Below are 22,705 nucleotides of genomic sequence, written 5' to 3'. Positions count from 1 at the left end.
CATTCTATCCCACATAGTCAATATTCAAGTATAACAATTGTATTGATTAAACGGATAACAAAATAATGTCCTTATTCTTGGAATTATTGTACAAGTCTTGAAAAACATAATTGATCATTTCAATCTATTTTACAATAAATAGCTCTGATCAGAAACGGACCAATCTAGTCAATATTGTGGTCAATGTAAATTCTTTACCACAAAAGTATGTTCGTCCTTGGACCAATGTCTCTAAGTGACTATGAGGAATGACATATGTTGGGATATTGGTAAAGGCTAAATACATATTTCCCTTAATATATATGTCATACCATTTCAGAAATACTATTTGCACTCTTATTGTACAACTTTCATTTTTTAAAAAAAAACATTGTTTGTAATTGTATAAATGGCATTGCAAATATTGATGCATTTGTGGTAAATTGTGTAAGGATTGCATCACTGATGGTATTAGACCAACATGTCAACTGTAATAGAGAATTCATTGATAATCCATGTATTTTTCCAATTAGCAGATATTTATAAACATGTTGAAAATAGGACACATTTTTACTCAGCTGAATGAAATCTCTTGGAATAGTGGGACATTGAACACATGTGGTTGAAAGGAAACTGACCAATCTAGCTTGGACGCGGAATTTTCCAAAGTGGCTCCTAAATGTTAATGGTAAAAAATAAGTGTGGCATATATAGATTTTGACAATTTTGCCAAAAAGATCCAAATGTCAGCACATAACATAATATCTTTCCTACTGGAATGAGTGTAGGAAAAAATAACATAAAGAAGCAAGCAGTAATAGTTTTGTTGTAGAGTTTTATGTTAGCTAATCGCAGTACAAACCAGGTCAATAAGTTGTTGAATGAATGCTCTCTCTCTCTAGCTATATATATATATTCAGTGAAAAAACTAGAGGGACGTTATGGTTATAAATAAAACCTGAAAAATTCCAGAACTTCACCAGTTATGGTAAACTAAGCAACCATAACTCGTGCCACCACCATGCACTGCTCAGACTAACACCCAGGATATCAAAGATGACATCATTACGTCATGCCAAAGTTATAAGCGATCCAAAAACTGCTTTTCACTAACCCTCTAATGCAAATGTGCATGGATGTCCCCGAACAATTGAGATGTTCGCAGACATCGGAGAAGAACAAACGCCCGTTTATTTTGCTTTTTATGGCCATATCCCATCCCATCCTCATCACTCCTCACCTCCCCAGAGATAGTTTCATTTGTTTGAGAAGTGCAATGTTGTGGTTTTAATATGCTTTTACTGCAATGTCCGTGGACTATGGGTGCAGTTCACGAATCCAACATGGCGTCCGTTTCAAATGTTTTGAGGAACCTCATGTTTTTCACCGACCAATCAGCCGGAGCGTATGATGTCTGCAAACTTCATGCTGCTCTTTGACTGGTGCAGAGGTGTACAGGGACTCCAAATCGGGAAATGAGTGGTGGGCCAGACCCAGATATCCAAAATCATTTTACCTACTTTTTGGCCATTTAAAAAAAAGTACTAGATGGATTTACACCAAACTTACGAACGCACGTTTGGGCTGTAGGCGTGAGCACATTTCTTTCCATTGTGTCTATGGGAAAAACCACACTTTTAGGAACCCCCATAACTTTGCCTCCACTCCACGCAACCTCAGAAAACTTCGGAAAATCAATCTGATGGGGCGATATACTTTTTTAACAAAGTTTCGGGAGGATTCATCCAGGGGGGTTATAAGCCGCCCAAAAATTGCTCTTCCTAGGAGTTGAGAAATTTAACCATAACTACTATATATATTACAGGGCCTGTGGTAATAAATCCACCTAGTATGATTTTTTAAAGGGCCAAAAGGTTGGTAAAAAATAATTAGTGATATCTGGGTTTGGTTCGTGGAATCACTTCCCAGTTCGCTCCGTGGCAGGCTTCCGATATGTCCAGAAGGCGGCATGAGGTCCCCAGACGTCGGATGCACCCGTGGATTGGATGGTGAAAAGCGTTAGCTGGGTCAGATTTTTGAAAACTACCACCATGTTGGATTGGCGCGAACATCACAGTAAAAACATTAAAAAACAGAACATTGCACTTGTCAAACTAATAAAATAATCTCTGGAGAGGTAATGGGTATTGAGAATGCGATGGGATATGGCCTTCAAGAAGCCCAAAAAATTGGTGGCTTTTCACCTCTGATGTCCACGTACAGTCCGGATGTATGGGGCAGTCCTGTCATGTTCACAAACATCTGAGATGTTTGTGGACATGTACGCATATTTCTGTATTACAGGGTTGGTGAAAAGCAGTTTTTGGATGGCTTATACCTTTTGCGCCACACAATGAAACTGCATGAAATTCTGAAATTCCATTCTAGCCCTGACTCTGAATAGTTCTGCAAAGTGTGGTGCTGTTTTGTCAAAAGGGACCAAAATTAGAGGGGGGTCCCAAAATATTTTAAATGCTTATAAATGTGGTGGCATTTGATGAATCTGCACACATGTTTGCAAAAAGATTGTAGACCTAGATATGAGTATTTCTGCAAAACATTTTAAGATGGCTTATAACTTTGTTGCGGTTTGAAGAAAGTGGATAAAGGTTTCTCTCTGCTGTTAGCTGGAGAACTCTCCCAGTGAGGGATCTTGCTGATATTTAAACGTCCTGCTTTCAGATGCAGACACAACCTCTTGAAAAACTGCCATCTACCCCTCCTCATCCACCATGCCACCATCCTCTACCCCTCCCTGACCACCTCTTCAGGCACCCTCTCCCCCTCCTAACCCTCTGTCTCCCTTTCCTCAACCTCCATCTTCAACCACCGTCTTTCCTTCTGCACACTCATCATAAACTGTCAACACTTCTCCCAGGGCTCCATCACAATCTCTGACACAAAGGTAGAGAAGTATACTAGCTCCACATCCACCCGGACATTCCTATAAAAGGACATGTTGCCTTTGGTCTCAGAGAGAAAAACCCAAATGTGTCTAATTTATCTAAGGTGTTAATGAGCAAAACACAAAATAAGTGACCGATGCAATCAAAGCGATACTCACAATACTTACATGATGGCAAAGAGTTCTCAAAACAGACAAAAACCTTTCCTGTGCTGTGCTCAAGAAAGATGAATGAGCACAGCACCAGAGTTTTTCTCAGGTTAATAGAGTAAGGTTTCTCAGCAAAAAGGAAAGGAAACATATCAGGAAACCTGGTTTGATTGTTTATATTGTTTTACTGCCATAACAGGAACAGCAAAAAGTACAAGAGGAACTTCGAAAAGGGAATACAAGTCAAGATTAGAGAGGAAGCCAACACAAACAGACACAATCGGCTAGAACAAGAACCATGACACTCTAAGGGCCTCATTCCAAGTATGGTGGAAGTCATGGCGCTATTTGCGCCATGACTACCTCCCATACCGGTACCAACACCGACTTGGTTCAATGGGGACTTACCGGTGTAGTCCGACCTTTACGGGACTGATAAGTCCCCATTGAAAAAGCCATTCCCCATTCCAATTTGAGCCCCCCATAGGTCTTAATGGGAATGGGGAAGGCGTTAATAACGGTTCTGCAAATTGTGGTACCGTTATTGGCTCTAAATTCCCTTAATGGGTCCCGTCCATAATGCCTGTTCAGACCAGGCATTAAAGGAGGGACCCTCTAAGGAAACTCGTAGTAGGGCGGTAAGGGATTACCGGCATCGGTCTCCTCACCGGTGCCCGGTATCCCTTACCGCCCTACTCGTAATGAGGCCCAACAAAAACTCTGTTCGTAACTAAGACTTCAAACACACTCCTAAATTCACCCACAACACTTTAAAAGACTTCAGAAGCCACCAGCTTGTGCTGCTCACTCCTAACTCGACAGTCAAACAAAGCCTGTAAAAAAGCCGGAAGCGAGCTGGCCTTTTACATGCTCTCAAACTTTTATTAGAATGGCTCAGGTCCTCTGATTGATTGCTTGAAATCCTATTTAGAGTCTCAGGCCTTGAAAGGTGATGGTGGACCATGCACCCCACTTTGAGACCTACGGCAGTGTTAGACCTTCAGGGATCTTGTGGCGCAGGTTGAAACAAACCAGAAAAGTGAGCAACATTTTGAAGGTTTGGGCACCAATATTCCCAATAAGAAGGTTCATTTGATATGGTATTCCATCAGTCAACTTTGGAGGAATAAAGGGTCGTTGGTTTTTTGTTTAGTGCTGTTTGATTAGGGCTCCATAATGTGTTACAATGCAGGCATCCCACTTCAAAGTGCAAGGAGAGGAAAGAAAATTAAGAAATAGATAGTGGAAGGCAAAACTGACTATGGCCCATCGACAGGTGGCCTTCGGAGATCTCCAAACTAAGCCATGGTATCTTTGGGATTGACTGAGATGGAGGATTATAAATTGAAGGGGGAGATGTGATGGACAGGGGAGTCCATTCATCAACCCTCCTTGAAATGCTTATATAAATGCAGTGGCAGTGTAAAATATTATTTCTTTAAATGGGATGATTTGCACTGAAATATAAAGAAATTAATGTTAAACAAATAATACAAAGTGAAAGGAAAAATGATATGCCCTAGATGGTAAAATCCAAATCAAGTAACAGAACAGGGTTTCTGGATGTTTGCAGTCATGTTAAAGGAGATCATGATGTGCTGTGCAACTTGAATGTTCATATTACATAAACCAGTGATATCCAGACTTGTATTACAAATCACATGAGATATCAAGTGTATCAATGAACAGATCAGCATATTGTCAGAATGCCATTACAAGTAAACATTCACACAGAAAGAACATTTTCTTTTTACATGTGTTATGGACATTGTAGACTTATTTTGAACCAAAGGTATGTATGTATAGATGGGAACTCTTTCGTTAACCAGGAATTCTGAAATCCATCATGTTGATCTGTACATGGAAGGTTACACTGACCCATCTGGATGTACTTAAGGCAAGACCCTGTTTCCAATTCACCAAAATCCCACAACTAACTGCAAGTTTGATATGTGGGAAACTGCCCAAATCCTGGGGCTTGTACTTTAAAGCTGATAGCAGTTGCCCATGGCTGGTCATTGACCCATAACGCGAAAGAGCAATAGTCTCCATTAACAATGTGTCTGTTCCATCTTAGCTGCCTCTCAAAATGATCCCTTTGTTCAATAGAATGGGCCTCAGTTTGGCGGTGTGGCCAAAACGTGTACATTACAGCTGCATTACCACCCTGCCAAACTATGGGTTTGGTAAAAAAGGCGGAGGATAAACCTGGACAAAATGCTGGAGGTAATTCTATCACCTTACTGCCAAACAAATGCAATTTCAGCAGAATTACCACCAGCAGTAATTTTGCTGAAATCCTACAGACTCCATAAATGGGGAGTAACAGCGCCATACTGCAACTTGTAATCCGGCGGTAGTTCCACCAGACCAAGTGGCAGTAATGGCAAATCTGTTTGGTGGTATTTCAGTGGGTTTACAGCTGAGATACCACCAGAGTTGTAATGTTCTCCACAGCAGAGTAATTCTGTCAAGCAACACACACACACAATTGTTATTCAATGTGCACAAAAAAATATGCATTGAAAGTGACATTGGAATGCATTTTTAGTTGTAATTTCGGTTCACTTGATCTGAAGCCAGATTCAGATTTAGATTCAGCGAGTAAAAACCGATCAGATGCATATTAGAATCCTTAGACCATCTTAACCTACTCTAAAAATGTGCCATACAATTTCTGATACACTTGCTGCACTTCACTCTATTGACACTGTCAAGAAATGCATTTTCATGTATATCTCATAAAGCAGTTTTTCACCTAATATTTAAGAATGCGTGTATTCATCAAAAATATTGAAACATGTACTGATTGTATTACCACAGGAAATGTTAAGTTCCTAAGTTACAGTCCCAAGTACATTATCATGAAAGAGACACACATGTGTTTCACGCTATATAGGTTGCTTACTGAGCCCCCAAAGTACATGCTTCTTCCAGGCCAAATGGCCTAGCATACACTATCACATTGTATGGAGTGGCTATGATTGCCAGAATGAATGCCCTTGGCAGATTGCATCCCCAGTCATTCTGCAATCTTTATGGCCTCACCTGCATACAAAACACATGGCCCTTAGACACTGCCACCATTGAAATTTGGCCATTAATGTATGGTTGTTTTGCGTGCATCGTGCTCCTGTGATTTTGGACCGTAAGCCATCTCCTCAACTGTTTTTCACCCGATTTCCCGATCCTGCTAAATGTTCATCTGTACATCAAGCTTCCCTTCACTGGAATGCTTTCTTGGCTCTTCAGCCAGTAAGCTTTGATTGGCCTGTACTTGCCTCACAATTTGGATCCATTGCTGCCTCGTTTAGATCACACCGGTCTGGTTCTCTTTTGTTTTGTTTCTTGGTTTGGTGTCCTTAGGGTGGTAGCTCATTGTTTGGATCTTCTCTTGTAACTTACTTGTTCCCAGGTTAATATTTGCAAACTCATTTCTAGTGGATTTAAATCACTCCGTCTCTCGGTGCCCGGAGTTATGGAAGCGTCCCTTTCCCTGAGCATTTGAATGCTGACAAGTAGGACAGGTTTTATATTTTACCTACTTCTTTGTTCGCCTTATCCCTTGGATATGTCTTTTTTTCACTTTTCTGAAATATATTGCTAAGACAGATGGATGACCCTCTCTATCTTTTTTCTTGCGTGGCCTACGTTAGTAGTATTAAGGCCCGTCTTCCTCCCCATCTTTTAATTGAGTTTACCTGCTCTCATTTGCACCTACTATTTCAGATATGTAGGTCCAGAATTTTTTTGGGGGAAGGCAACGTCCCAGGGCGCAATCACTGGACATGTGTGACCTCACCGAGGGACGGACATTGAATGCAGTGAAAATATTTCTCTGCTTCAAGTCATAAAAATACAAACATTCCAGCATGTCCACCGAGTATGGCTTGCATATGTGAATGGCTACCTCCTTTTTGACTGTATCCCTGAGGGTCTTCTACGTTTACTTAATGCTTTCAACCATTTTGCAACCAAACACTCCCTAAAAGTGAACCCTGATAAGACTAAAATAATCAAGTGTTCAAAGTCGATGCAAAAGAAGAGGTATACATGGCAGATGGCTCTCGATTCTGTGGGGAAAATATTGAGTATGATTTATTTGGGCTTCTTGATTGCTTCTAACCTAGTGTTCCTAAGATTTGCATCTGGATTAGGAGTAGGGCGGTAGCTTTGGCCACTCAACTCCAGAGGGTTGACTCCAAATTTGGCAAATTTACTTTAAAGCCTGGGATATGGTATTATGAAGGCAAGATAGTCCCAAAATGACTCTATGGGATTGATACTTACCATATGGTAGTGCTTGGTACTTTCCCATTGGTTGTGGTATGAACAATGTTCAATATCCCCTCTTCAATTCCAGCAACTTCTAATAGATATGAGCTGAGTGTTGTATCATTAAAAGCGATAGCTGAATTGAATATGCTGTCACTTCTTTGAAAAATGTTATGTCCTTCTGAAAATTCACTGTATGTGAATCTTAAATTGATATTAGATTCCTGAGGCAATTCCTGGTTAAGTGAAGTATATGATTACTGTATCAATCACCTGGAGGGGATGGGTAATACATTTCAAGATTTGATTTATTATCCAACCAGAATTAGAGCGAAATTGTATGAGCTGGATTGGATATTCACCGTAGAGTCTATGCACGCGTACTTCTCATTAGGTCATTTTGGGGACGAAAATAAGAGACTGTGACTATTGGGACGAAAATAAGAGACTGTGACTATTTTAGGACATTTTTCACCTCCCTTGTTGTGTTCATCCAACAGACTCAGAAGAGTGTCCCGGCTCCCGGGTCATGAGACTGCCTCTGCCTCTGATAGACCTTTGCTCCAAATTAAGACTAGCTCTGCCTTCTCCAAACTTACACATCCAACTGTGACTACTTAAGGTGTTTTCCCTCCCTTATAGTGCTCTTTTTCTAGGCTCAGAGGAGTGTTCCTGGTCCCACGACCAGCTTCGTCTCCTGCAGCTTTTCGTGCAAATCATTTATGTTGCTCCTCCAACTCCAGTATACACTTAGTAAGCTGTATGAAACACACAGGGATTCTTTCCCATATGAATGTACAAACACATGGCCGCAGGGGCAAGCAAAAGGACATGAAAGGAACATAAATCAGCATGTTAGCGTGTAATATGCATAGCCTTGTAATGTCCTGAGCCAACTGACACGTGTTATCTAAGCACAAGTGCCATCATAAACCCCAAATATACACTGCTTCCTACAGCGAACCCATAATCCCTTGGCCATCTCTTCCTGACCCAGGGAATGCGAGGTTGAAACAAGTAAACATTTTCCCCTTAGGAGAATTGTTGTAGCAGTTCAAAAGAATAATGTCGGAATGCTGACCATACCATGATAATGCAATACAAATAAACAAGCATGCCACTTAGCTTTCTGTCCGGGAGCCCCACAGGACTACTCGGACTGGAAGAATTCAAGCATTAGCAAGGAAAGCCTCCTGTCACCGGCACACTGCCTGGTTAATTTCTTGATGGAGCAGATCTCTGACGTTCCGCTTTCCCAACCCAGTTTCTCCTCCGACAACGTGACTGCCCGTGCAGAATCTGAATAATCTGCACATGGCATGGCATGCTAATGAACACTCTGCAATCACACCCAGCTGTCCTACTGGGAAATGAAGCTTTGTTCCCCCATTAACAGTTTCCTAGCTGACAGCGTCGACGTCTGCCCCAGCCCTTAATCCTGACACCTACTTTGCAGTTTTCTTCCACCCGGCTCAAAGGAGTGTTCCATGTCACCTGTTTCTCATGAAAATCGTTCTCTACTCAAAGCCTTTGATATGTTCTCTCCCTTGAAGTGGTCTTCCGCAGACTCAGAGGTGTGCCTTTAGTCATGTGATCAGTTCTAATTCATCCAACTGTTTATGCCAAACAGGTACTACTTAAAAACTTGTTCTTTACCCCTACCTTGCATTGCTCTTCCGCCAGGCTCAGAGGAGTGTTATTGGTCATGAGCTGGCCCCACCTCCTCCATCTATTCATAGAAACAAAGACTAGGTCTGCCTCCTTTAGTTATCAGAACAAACTTGTGACAACTGAGGGGCTTGTTTTCTACCTACTTTTGCAGTGCTCTATCATCAGGGTTAGAGGAGTGTTGTTGGTCACTTGACACACTCTACCTACTCCAGATTTTAGCACCAAACTATGAATATCTCTGCCTCCTTCATCAAGTTGATGACAAGGAGATCACCTGCTGGTGCTTGTTTGGGCCAGGACTTGGGCAAGGGCCAAGACACCTTGTTCTCAAGCATAGGGTTTACATTATAATGCTTCTCCTGCAGGTTTAGTCTATTCCTATACTCACAAGGACATAAACTCACAAATGCTACCTGCAACAATGCATCTCAAATCCTCTCAATCTCACCTTCATCCCCCTTGTTACCATGCCATCTTAACTACCCTGCCTCTATTGCAACCTAATGCTCATTTGCACTCTACCAACATTGTCCACCTTATCACCATGTGCAAACTTGATAGCATTTGTATCACTGCTACTTGATTCTCCCACACCTCTACCCAGGTCACTGAAATTCTAGTCTCACCCGGATACAGCATCCACCATGTTGAACTCACAGGGAAGTTGTCTGCCAATTACCCTTGACCTGTACCAAACTCAGCCAAGCATCCATTAACTCCTTAGAGCTTCTGTCATTCAGCCTTCTACTATTGAATAAACAGCAAACCTAATTATATCAGATCTATCACCCACTTCCAAGTTATGGGTAATAATTTGATAACATGTTCAACTTCATAAACTATCTATTGAAAACTCAAATAAACATCTTCCTTGGAAATTAGAGACTGACAGGGACCCAAGACAATAAAAGTACCAGGGACTTGCCCCTCCACCTCATTGATTCTCTGAATATAAAACAACATGTACTAAATAGCATATCATAAATCCCACCCACATCAGAGGAAATATACTGTTTACAGCATCCTCCCAAATACAATGTTTTAAACTATCACAATTGGCAGGACATGTCACATCACCCTCCCCTTCCTCCCTACATAGACTATTATGTCCAAAGGATAGGATACGCCATCTAGGGCTTTGAGTCGCTCTTTTAAAGGCTTCCACTCGGAAGTACCAGATCACAAACTACCAACTCTAACCGACACCAAAACCCCAAATGTGGATACTCTTATCAACTATTTAAGTAACCATAATAAAACTGGTTGATGTAGTTTTCCACTTAAAACTATGTTGCATCTGTGTTAAACAATCTGCCCACTAATAATTGGAATCACTAAACAACAATATGTGCAACATCCCATCACTTAAAAGACGGTGGCATGGGCGACCACTAAGGAGGCGCGAGACAAGATGGCTGTTTGAGAACGCAGCTCCCACTCCCTCCAGAATTTTAGAGAGGAGATTGAGCGTATTAGCCCCAGAGAACCTAAACAGTGAAGCGTACTCGAAGCAGAAATATCTAAGGCACTTGCAGGTTGGAAAGGTGGCCTCTGATATCAGAGAAGGCAGCAGCAACGCTGAGGGGCCGGCGCCTGGCATGCACTGAGGCCAAGCATAGCATGGCCACCGCACGGAGAGGCGGACCGCAGCAGCACGGACATTCCAAGACGTTGAAGTTGGCCCGCAGAGGGTGCCTGTAGGGATATTTGGGTGTTGATTCATGCAAATAACAGCACATGTGTACAGATTCGAAGGGAAGAAAAATGGGTGTTTATTGGCAGTGTTTAAAAGGAGCCATTTCAAAATGGTTGCAAATGGCAGTTTTTCTGTTTGCAGCCAGTAATATGTATGTTCATTTTAAAAAACACTCAGCAAAATTATACCAGCTTTTCTCAGTTTGCAGTCATTTAAATGGCTGTTCATTTTTAAAAAACTCAAGCAAAATTATTTCAGTTTTTTTGTTCAGTTTGCAGACAGCAAGATGGGTATTTATTTTCAAAAGCATTCAGCAAAAGGTGCAGTCATTTTTAAATGCACATGGGCACATGTGAGGACAATGTAAGGGTACAGATTAGCAGGGTAATGAGGCTAACTAACCTGAAGGTAGGAAAGACATGGGAAGTTACATGATGCAGGTAAAATGCCACATTAGGCTTTACATAAAAAGAAAACAGAATGCAGAAAAAGACAGGGTCAATGTGCATATTTACAAATTCGGTATTTCTATCTGTGACAAACTGCATTGTGGACATAATCTATATATAACAGAATATACTAACCAAAAGCCCCGTAACCAACTAATTGTCCCAAATTAACATTGTAATGCAAATGGTAAACACACAGATACAAATTCATTCAGTTTTAGCACTTTTCTATGGAGAAGAGAAAATATGCACAGTAGGAAACTAGATGAATAGCTGACTTTTTGTACAATGAAAGATCCATTGTTCTGGCAGGAAATAAGTTGTTACATGAATGCTCTTGTAATGTGATTGGTAGAAGTCGTGGGGTGTTAGAACCACGTCAGCGAAGGCTGGTTTAATTTGTGATGGACAGACAGAGAAAAATTAAGCAGCTGGAAAGAGGGGTATAGTCTGTCAGTCGGAGATTTGGTTCCTATCAGCACACTGTGGGATTGTGTGCTACGGGGGCTGCAGCTGGAAGAAATCCTGGAGACAGGGCAGAGAGAGCGAGAGAGAGAGTGTGTCGTCCTGGCTTTGGAGTGAATGAAATGGCTGTGTCCGTCAACTGTGTGCGGTAGGCACAGATAAGATCCCACAGCATGAGATTCAGACCTTGCATACTCTGGTGAGTTAGGTCTGATATGAGGAGCATGAGAATGTATGGAATGCATTGTATTTACTGGCTGACAGTGTAGCGATTTAGGCTTGAAAATAAAAGTGTTATATTTTTTTTTCTGCATTTCAGCACTGGGTAAAAAGAGCTTCACACCATGTTCAAAATATTTTCCATGTTGGATGTGTTTGTTTAATCTTATCTTGTAGAGGCACAAAGTTGTATCCACTGTTGGTAAGAGCATGTAATGGTAATATCATGTAATGTCATATTAATATTTTTGGTTGTGTAATCCAGGATGTAAGGTAAATAATAACAGCATTTGAAATTACCGAAAGAAGACTGGGCTGTTTATTTGTGGGACTCACTTCATGCATCTGTATGTCCTGTTTCAAAGAGGAAAGAATAACTGGGAGATTTTTCACCAAAGGTAAATTTAGGAAACAAGGAAGAATATATGTATATGTAAAATAGAAAGTTGTGTGTGTATGAATGGGCTTTCTCTGCATGCTGAAAAGAAAGCGGTGCCCTCTAAGGCACGTAGGTTACTGATGTAAATAAATCAGTAACATCAGATACATGCAATAAGTGCATTCTGTATAATCTTACTGGGATCCCTGAAAGTGTGCCAGGTCCAAAGATTCTTTATCGTCAGCCAAAGGTGGATCATAATTATAAAGAGGGAAGGTTTGTCTTATCATAGGGCTATAGGAAGGAAGGTAAAATTACCACTATACCGCAAAAATAAGATACCACTAAAAATGACCACCAAAGTAAGCGAACACTAAATTACCACCAGAATAAGAAAGTTCTGAACTATTACCAAAATAGGGTGATACTGAACTAACACCAACGGTAAGGCCAATTTACTGCCAAAAAACCACAATACTAAAATACCACCAAATAAGGAATTAACCCTAAAGACAACATCTCCAACATAAAATCGAGCATTGGCCATGTGGGAACAGACGGTAGAGCAATTACTGGTGTGGCAAGTGTGCTGCACACCGCCATACATGCATTAAATTGAACTAATTTTGTGAGATTAGTGTAACGCTGGAAATTGAAGCCCATAATGTCTCAAATTGAAGCCATTTTCCCAGAATTGGTGAAGTACTTAGAGGCCAAATGATATGCACATGGAATCTGGTCGTCAGATAATGCCATACAGTGGCACGACCGCCTGTGTGGGGAAGTTCAGAAAGAACCACTGGACAGCATTTTGTAAGAGGGCAGCATAATTCAGATCTGTCTTCTGAGATTATTTAATGCTGCTGACAAAAATTCAGAGAGTGACTGTTTGATACAGCTCTGTGCCAAAACGTGGTTCATTTTAAACAGGTCTCTGCGAATGCAAGAAAATAATGCTAAACTAATTAGCTGACTAAAATTGACTTAGAAAGAGCTAATGCACAGGAGAAAAAGTTAAAAGCAGAACTAGAGTTATTTCAAAAAGACATGCAATCAAAATGCAGTGAATTTGACACCCAATTGTCTCAAAGAAGAAAACAATTTGAAGACAGTGAGCAAGAGTTGAAACACCTAAAAGGGTTGGTAAGCCACATTAAACAAGACTAATAGGAGGTTACCTTAGAGATGCAAGCTTTACAAAGAGAGAATCTAGAGAAAGAAGGTGAGCTCCAAGCCATTGAGCAAGAAATAGCTCAAATGTTCCAGGAAAGAGACAAAAGGGACAAAGAATTTAATCAATGCCAAATGAAAATTAGTCAGATGCAGGATGTGATTAATAAAATGGGTGATGAGAATACTTATTTGGGTCAGGAGGCAGACTGGCTCCATAAAAAGTGCAAAGATTTGGAACAGCAGATATGCGATTTCAGGTCTCAAGACAAGCGACAAGGCACCACATTCAATGTGATTGAGGTTAACTCCATTTCTACACGGGGAAATAATATCCCGGTGGCTGTGCCAGTGTCTAGGCCTAGTTGCAACGTCTTTTGAGGATTTGACTCACCCATTGGGGATTGCCACCAATCCCACACACCTGATAAAAGGGTTGAACCACGGAATAGTACAACTCCAAACATAGCATCAAGTAGCCCAATCAAGATAATGAAATCAATCAAGGCCCTAATTAAACCATTCAAGAAAGGAGGGGAGTGCTGTACAGAAGATCATCTAGAAGCAGTGCATGATATATTTAAAGCCTTAGATATACCCAAGGAACAATATAGACATTACTTTCATTCAATTCTTGATGCTGCCAGAGCGAGTATTATCAGAGCTTTGAATGAACAGGAAAACATGTCCTGGGCAGAATTTGAAAAGTAACTTAGGCACCATTTTTCTCCATATCAATCATTGCAGGATGCAAAGAAAGCTATATACACGATGACAGCTGGGCCAAATGTATCACTTCGACAATTTCTACAAGAGTTGAAGAGAGCTTTCCTCGCTTTGATGTATCTTTTAGTCCTAACTCGATTGAGTTTAAGATTGCTTATTTCTATGGATTGCAAAAAGAAATTATATTGCAATTGAAGCGCGAATTTGATCGTGAGAAACCCCTTGAATGGATTGTAGACCAAGGTACTAAACTATATGAGGTGCTCTATTGCCAGAGTGGAAAGTGGAAAGCAGATTTGACTCAAACACTATGGTGTATGGCAACCAGGACAGACCACGATATGTGGGTAGGTTAATTGGAAATGGAAACCAGCATAGGGGACAGTACTCACAAAATGAAATACAAAATGTGGACTATGCGCATGATAATCCATCACCACCACCAATGGATCATAACCAAAGAATGAGCACACCACGTTCCCCACCCCCCATGAATCAAGAGTTCAGAAACAATCCAAATAGAAATCAATCTCCTGAGAGATACCAGAACAGATTTAACCTGGGTGAAAATAACCAATACCTGTCTAGGCCACAAAGAGAAGATTCTAGAGAAATTGATAGATTTCAATGTCTTGAGGCCCAAGTAAAAATGTTGTCTGAACAGATAGGGAAGCTCTGTACAGTGACTAAATGCTAATGACACCTGCAATGATAAAAATACAGAACCTCAGAGACCAATTTTGTGTAATGGTAACACATTGCTTACTGATTTAAACATGAAGATGCCTGTAAATGAGAATGAGGCAGGGATTGCAACCACACCTAAAAAAGAGGTTTGATTTAACCTGGCGTTGAATCAGACTATGGAAGTCTGTGCAAATAGAAAAGAGAAAGGAGAAAATAAACATGAAGTTCCAAAAGAGCAGAGAGACAGATTCAGAAAAGACATCATATGCACTGAAATATAATAACTGATGGCAGAGTAAGTGTGACAGCTAAAATATTCTCCTTAGATGATCAAAATGCCTATAAAATGCAAACAGGAAAAATAAGTACTAAAAAGAGGGGTACAGCCCAGTCACCTGAAGAGTTTTTTGAACCCCATATATTTGAAGAAATCAAAAAGGATGATACTGTGCCAGACACCAATAGGTGCTCAGAATTAGAAAGTGACAACTTACCATGTGATGTTTATGAGCATGTTCAGTTGAAGAACTGCAGTGTAAACACTGATGGTCCCCGGGCAGAGGGGCGAACATTGGCTACAATCCAGATGACTTCTGAACGTGACAAGATAAACCAAGATTCCTGAGATGTGATGGGCAAAAAGGAGGGAAAAATATAATTTCATTTGCCCCTGTGCATGGCAAAAAGTGAGAAGGGCCTGAGAAAAGTGAGTCCTGAAATCAGCAGAAATTCACACCTGTTGTGTGTATTAGAAGAAGTTGAGGACAGGTTTATGCTCCCATTACTGTGGAAGAAAAGTGCAATACATGTTCAATGATTGACACATGTGCACAGGCCACGATTATGTCCAAAGAGCTGGTAAAAAGTATCAATGTACTATGTACCACAAAACAGCAGTGTAAACTAATGCCAGACTGTTTCCAAATCAAATGATGCAGTGGAGGTATATCTTCAAAATGGCTGTGTACCTAGTGTCACGGTCATCCTGATGTGTCAGGGCGAAAAGCAAAGTGAAAAGGAAAAACAATCCATGCAGATTTATTTGGATCCTAGGAAAGAATGGCAAACCGAAATAGATGAAAATACATTGCGATTTTATCTAAAGGAGGAGAAGTGCAAGCAGAATACTATTCCGGAGGCAGCCACAGAAAAACATGTCACAACCCTTTCTGAAATACTTATGGAAGATGAGCAGCCATGGATTCATGTCGGTATAAATGGCCATTCTGAAGAGAAAAAAGCCATGTTAGCACTTGAACAAGAAAGGAGTTTTATTAGTGAAAAGTTACTTCAGAAAATAATGGAAAGGGAGGAAATCACAAAATTCAGAATTAAAAACCAATGCGTTGCTGGGTTGGACAATCCAGATTTTGAAAATAGAATTGCAGGACGGTGCATGCTAAAAATTATTGTTGGTCAGAAAACCATATACCACAATGTGTGGATAGTGAGTGGAACACAAAGTGATTTTTATTTGGGAAATGACATTATGCACAGAATGTGTATGGTGTTAGATTTCCTTAAGCAAAAAGTATGGTCCCTGCTAGGAGGATCTGCATCTGAATTTGAAGATAAAAGACAGGCTTATCATTGTTCGCAATTAGTGCCATATGCAATTGAATTACAGGTAAAATAGGAAGTTACCATTCCTGCATTCACCAGACAAGTCACCATAATACTGAAGCATAGAAATGGACAGCAAATGAAGGATTCTGATGCATTTGTATGCATAAGTGAATCCATGAAGCAGAAAGGGCTGGAATGTGAAAATACACCATTGGTGGAGATTGGGGATGGGCCCATCAAGATCATGGTGGATAACAAAGGGTGTCAAGACATTTATTTAGAGGAGAATTCTACATTAGTAATGGTAATACAAAAATCACATTACACTGCAGATTTCAATAAGTGATTGGGAACATCCTTCCGAGGTATGTAGATGCACAGGGCGTGTTACCAGAGTCTCTGGATTCTCAGCCCAAAGGGATGTTCACGATTCAATCAGTGTATCCTTATGATAATTCAATGAGACAACATACCGCCACCAAAAGAATTGCATATTATATGATTCAAGTGAAAATGAAACAGAAAATCTGCCTATTGAAGTGGAGGCTGATATTCCAAAATATTTAAAAGTGGCAACTCTGCAAAGAGATACAGCCACACAATTAGAAGAAAGTACAGAGGTTCCACCATTGGAGGATTTCCCAGAATTTTCAAAAATGGTAGAGGAACAGATTCTATTAGCAGATGTCTGTGATAGTGAAGAGGACAGGAATGAATTGAGGAAAATATTTATGGAATTTAAGGAGGTGTTTGCCAAGGATGCATGTGATTGCGGCCTAACTGATCTATATGTTGCCACATTACCAGATGGATGTGGTAGAAATCCGGTTTTTGTGCGCCAATATAGGTTGCCACAGCCATGCTTCGAATCATTAACAGAGATAATTAAGAATTTAGTATCCAGAGGAATTATCAGGCCCATTCACAGAACTTTGAACATTCCCATTTTGGGTGTGTTGAAGACAAATGGTCAGTGGCATATGTGTGCAGACTTGAGTGAACTAAATAAAAGGGTGCCAGTATCTAGATGGCCACTTCCATTCATTGATCACAGCCTCGCTCAGGTGCATGGGTCAAAGGTGTTACCCATGTTAGAGCTTACATCTGGGTACTGGTGTGTGCCATTGGCAGAAGACATTCAGAATGTGTTCGCATTTTCATTTGATAAAACGTAATACGCTTGGTCCAGAAAACCGTTTGGGTATGTCAATAGTGGGAGCGAGTTTGGCATATTTTTGAGAAAAGCACAGCCAGATGCAGCAGAAAGAGGTACCATAGTTTATGTAGATGATGTAGTGAAAGCCTAAAAAGTCATTTTGATGAGATTAGACGTGTGCTTGGCCAATTGCAAAAGGCGGGTGCCAAAGTAGCCTTGCAGAAGGCCCAATGGTGCAAAAACAGAGTGAATTTCTTAGCCCATTAAGTAACTGAACATGGGTTAAATCCACAAAAGAAGAAGGTGGAGGCTGTACAAAAATTAAGAGATCCTAAAAATATGAAAGGTTTGAAAAGCCTATTAGGGATCACAAGGTATAATAGGAAATATATTTAAAATTACGCTGAAATCACTCAACCTTTGACTAAATTATTGAAGCAGAATGTACCCTGTGAATGGGAAAAAGAGCAGTCTGAGGCAGTTGCTAAATTGAAGGAATGTCTCATGAAGGCGCCATGCTTGGCCTATCCCATAAAGAATAACGATTTCTTTGTAGAAATAGGATTCACTGAGCAGTGTATGTCAGCGGTTTTATCTCAAAAACATGATTTGAATCATAAAACTATCGCCTATGCAAGCAAGGCATTTTCTCAGGTTGAAACTAAATTCAGTGAATGTGAAAAGACCCTTCGGACCACTGTGTGGTCATTACAACATTTCCATCCCATTATTCAAGGAGAAAAGGTAATTATTGAGACAAATCATCAACTGTTGCAATTCTTATAGAGAAAAATAATGAGATCAGGCAACCTAGCACAGTCCAGGTTTACTTCCTGGACGTTGGCGTTGCAGGATTCCCTGTAGAAGTAAGATATGGACAGAACAAAAAGAGCCTGATTGCTCAAGGGATATCAGATCTGCATGACTGTGCAGCTGAGTGTGTCTCAGATGAGATAGAAGTGGAGCCCAGTTTGCATGAATTTGAACAATCCCCACACAAAGCTTTTAATGAAAACATATGCAAAGATTTGCCAATTGTGTATGAAGATGGGTGTGCTTATCACATTGAAAATGACACTGCGAAACAGCTCGTGGGAGGGATCAGAAATGTCTGGAGAAAATGTAAAGGCATTCTTGACATAGGAATCAGAATTGGGGCCAGGAGTAGCCAGATAGCAGAGTTAGTTGCCATTTATCAAGCAATTACTACTGCAGTCGATAACAAGTTCAAGAAATTGTCCTGGTAACTGATTCTGATTATGCACGAAATAGCTTTGTAGAGTGTTTACCTGGCTGGAAAGCAAAGGGTATGCTCACATATAGTAAAAATCCCCTAAAACATGGGAGAATGATTCAAGCTACAGATAAATTAGTGTCAGAGAATAATTTAACAATACACTGGAGGAGAATTTGTGGACATTTAAAAGTACCTGGCGAGGATAAGGAGGGAAATGATAAAGCAGATCAATTGGACAAGATTGGGGTTGTTATGGGGGATTATTGCCCATTGAACACCTAATTGGTGAAATACAGGTGGATGCTGTCACACGATCCAAATCTCCAAAAGAAGTTGAACAACTGTAGTGCAAGGGAGTTATGATACGCCAGATCAGGATCTGGTTAAGGCACAAAAAGATGACCGAATATTGGGGATTTTATTATAATCATTTGATAGACCCCGAACAAAATCCCTTAACTGAAAATGATTTTACAGGAAAAGAAGAAGTGAGGGTGCTGTTAAAGAACAAGACGAGAATTAGACTACTGGATGGTCTGATGATTAGGGAGCATGATGCAATAACTGCAGGACACAGGGGTTCACAAAAAATGTTGGAAATACTGAAGGACTATGTTTACTGGCCACATAGGTCCCAGGATGTGAAATTATATACTAGGGCTCCATTAATGAAAAGGGTTTTAACTCTTCCATGGTCAGATTTGCAAATCGACTATGTTAGGCCTGTAAAAAGATCAGCCAGGGGAAATAGAAATTTATTGACAGTGGTATGTTTAATGTCAAAATGAGTGGAGTGCAATACTGCGCCAGATTATAGTGCACAAACAGCAGCCACATTGTTGGTAAATCATATATTTTCAAGATTCGGGTTACCCCAAAGGATAGAATCATACAGAGGAAGTCATTTCACGAGCGCTTTAATGATGTGCAATGATGTGACCAATATCTGCAAGCTATTGTAGATATTGGGGGTAAAAAGTAAATTGCACTTTTCCTACCGGCCCGCCTCTTCTGGAAATGTTGAATGAAGCAATAGGTCTATTGTGGAGATACTAAAGAAGTTTGTAGCAGAGGCAGGTTCTAGTTGCGATCTACGGCTACCTTTAGTGTTAATGGCCATTAAATCGACGCCTGCTAAAGCAACAGGTATCAGTCCCCATGAAGTATTGACACGAAGGAAAATGGTGCTGCCACAACATTTATTGTACAGGGCACGTGAAGACACTTGTGAGTGCATCCACAGTTCACCAATATGTGGTAGAATTGAGGAAGCACTTACAACATGCGTTTGCATTTTCTCAGCGGAATCTGGAAAGAGCTGCTGAAAGTGGAAAGACCTATTATGATAAAAAGACATCTGGGAAAGAGTACAAAATAGGTGATCAGGTGTATAAATATAATTTTGGAAAGTGTAGACCAAAAAATTTGAAATTTCTCGCAGCATGGCAAGGGCCATTTGAGATTGTAGATAAAATATCTCCTGTGGTGTTTAAAATGTTGAGGACAGAGGGTGAGATGGTGACAGAACAATTTGTCCATGTTACCCAAATTAAGCCCTGCCACCCAAAACATGAGATCAAGAGATTTGAGCGGGTGGAGACTGGCTAAAGGTACTGATTGCAATGAAAATAAAGCTGACAGTAGAGAATAATGATAAATAAATGTATTATTGGCGGATGCATTGAAATATTGACGGTTTCATAATGTATAAGGATAAGTACAATATGGGGTATATTTCACTCTATGAATAATCAGAAACATGGGTTGGTGAGTAAGTGAAAGCAATCAGAGAAGGCCAGATATAGCCTATGACAAGAATATGGTGTTATGTATTTATAAAAGACACTCAATCAAACTAAGATATTCTGATGCTGTGTGATAAGATTATTTAGCATGAAGAATTAATGTAATGTGTAATAATGCAAGGTATAAAATGTTGAATGTTTTTATATGATATATGTTTAACTGCAGGTGTCCAAAGGTGGCAAGTTCTGGAAGATACGCTATTTGGGATGAGATTTTCTTTTTAAACCAAGTAGAGAAAAAGGGATAGACAATTGTTCTATGCTATGTACTTAACCTGTTTCTTTTCATTTTGAATTTAGATCCAATTAACATGTTATCCTGGCATGGCCAGTTCATGGTTCCTGGAGATGGATCGGAGGCCACTGGATCGGAGGCCACTGGATCGGAGTGCACAGGATTGGAATCCACAGGAGGAAACGCAAGAAAGTCTCCAGACCAAAGTATGGAGGCAAAGATAAACAGCCCGAGATGCCAAAAGGGATGACTTAAGTGAAAAAAAGTCCATGAGTGCCAAGCCAGAGAGATTCCGCTGGGAAGGATGCTGTTATGGATGTCCGGTGATCAGGACATCTCAGAGGTGTGGTCCTGAGGATTGTGAATGCCAGCAACAGTGTTCAGTTGATTTTAATTTCATAGCGTTGCTGGTGGGGCATAGTATTGTGCTGTGCTTTACCAATTTAGACTTGAACTGGAGACGGTGGAAATTGTTTATTTTAATCTTAATTAATTTTATTATTTAATTCAATTATTTTATAAAATTATTTTATTTTATTATTTTATTTTATTGTTTTACTTGGTGCACACTGATGAGAAATGTTCACTCCATAAAATACTTGATCAGAGACTATAATTTAGACATTATAACAATGTTATGGAGTTTGGACAATTCATAGACACATGGGGCCTCATTACGACCCTGGCGGTAAGGGGCTAACGTCAGCGTTAGCTGCGCCGACCCCTTACCGCCAATTACGAGGTCCCCTAGCGCCATGGTGCTTTTAACACCTGCTTTTAGCAGGTGTTAAAATCCATGGCGCTAAGGGACCATGGAGTTAATTACGCCACCGTAATTTACGGTGGCGTAATTAACGCCTTCCCCACTCCCATTATGCCCTATGGGGCAAAAATGGGAATGGGGAAGGGTAAATGGGGATTGGGGACTTACCGCCCCGCCTAGGTCGGAATGGGGCGGTAAGTCCGCCAACCACCATGGCGTAAACGTAGTTTACGCCATGGTGGTAAAGTCACGGCCCAGGCGGTAACTTACCGCCTGGGTCGTAATGAGGCCCATGGACTATTAGAGATGTGTGCTTCAGTCAGAAGTGTGCACATATGTTTTTCCATCACACATGCAAATGCATGTGAAGACTAATATACCCAATTTGGGATCTGTTTCATTTCTGTTTTTACAGTTAAACAGTTATTTGTTGTGAAATGCTTATATGTTGATTTTGTTAAGATGTCATTATTTCAACCATTCATCATCTGGTGACGATGGAGAAGGAGAGATACTGTGACACATATAATTTGAAAATTGATATGCGTTGCCTCCAATTATTACTTTGCTAGCAGTTATATTTGTCTGAAGAAGGGGTATATGTAAGGATATTTGGGTGTTGATTCATGCAAATAACAGCACATGTGTACAGATTCCAAGGGAAGCAAAATGCATGTTTATTGGAAGTGTTTAAAAGTAGCCATTTCGAAATGGGTGCAAATGGCAGTTTTTCTCAGTTTTCAGCCAGTAGAATGGATGTTCATTTTAAAAACACTCAGCAAAATGATTCCAGCTTTTCTCAGTTTGCAGTCATTTAAATGGATGTTAATTTTTGAAAATATGCAAACAAAATTATTTCAGTTTTTTAGTTAAGTTTGCAGCCAGCAAGATGGGTATTTATTTTCAAAAGCATTCAGCAAAAGGTGCAGTCATTTTTAAAATGCACATGGGCACACGTGAGGACAATGTAAGGGTACAGATTAGCAGGGTAATGAGGCTAACTAACCTGAAGGTAGGAAAGAGATGGGAAGTTACATGAAGCAGGTAAAATGCCACATTAGGCTTTACATAAAAAGAAAACAGAATGCAGAAAAAGACAGGGTCAATGTGCATATTTACAAATTAGGTATTTCTATCTGTGACAAACTGCATTGTGGAGATAACCTATATAT

This window comes from Ambystoma mexicanum, chromosome 1p (genome assembly GCF_040938575.1).
Source record: "Ambystoma mexicanum isolate Mex_15411 chromosome 1p, UKY_AmexF1_1, whole genome shotgun sequence".
NCBI classification, from domain to species: domain Eukaryota; kingdom Metazoa; phylum Chordata; class Amphibia; order Caudata; family Ambystomatidae; genus Ambystoma; species Ambystoma mexicanum.
Note: the sequence above shows the minus strand (reverse complement) of the source record.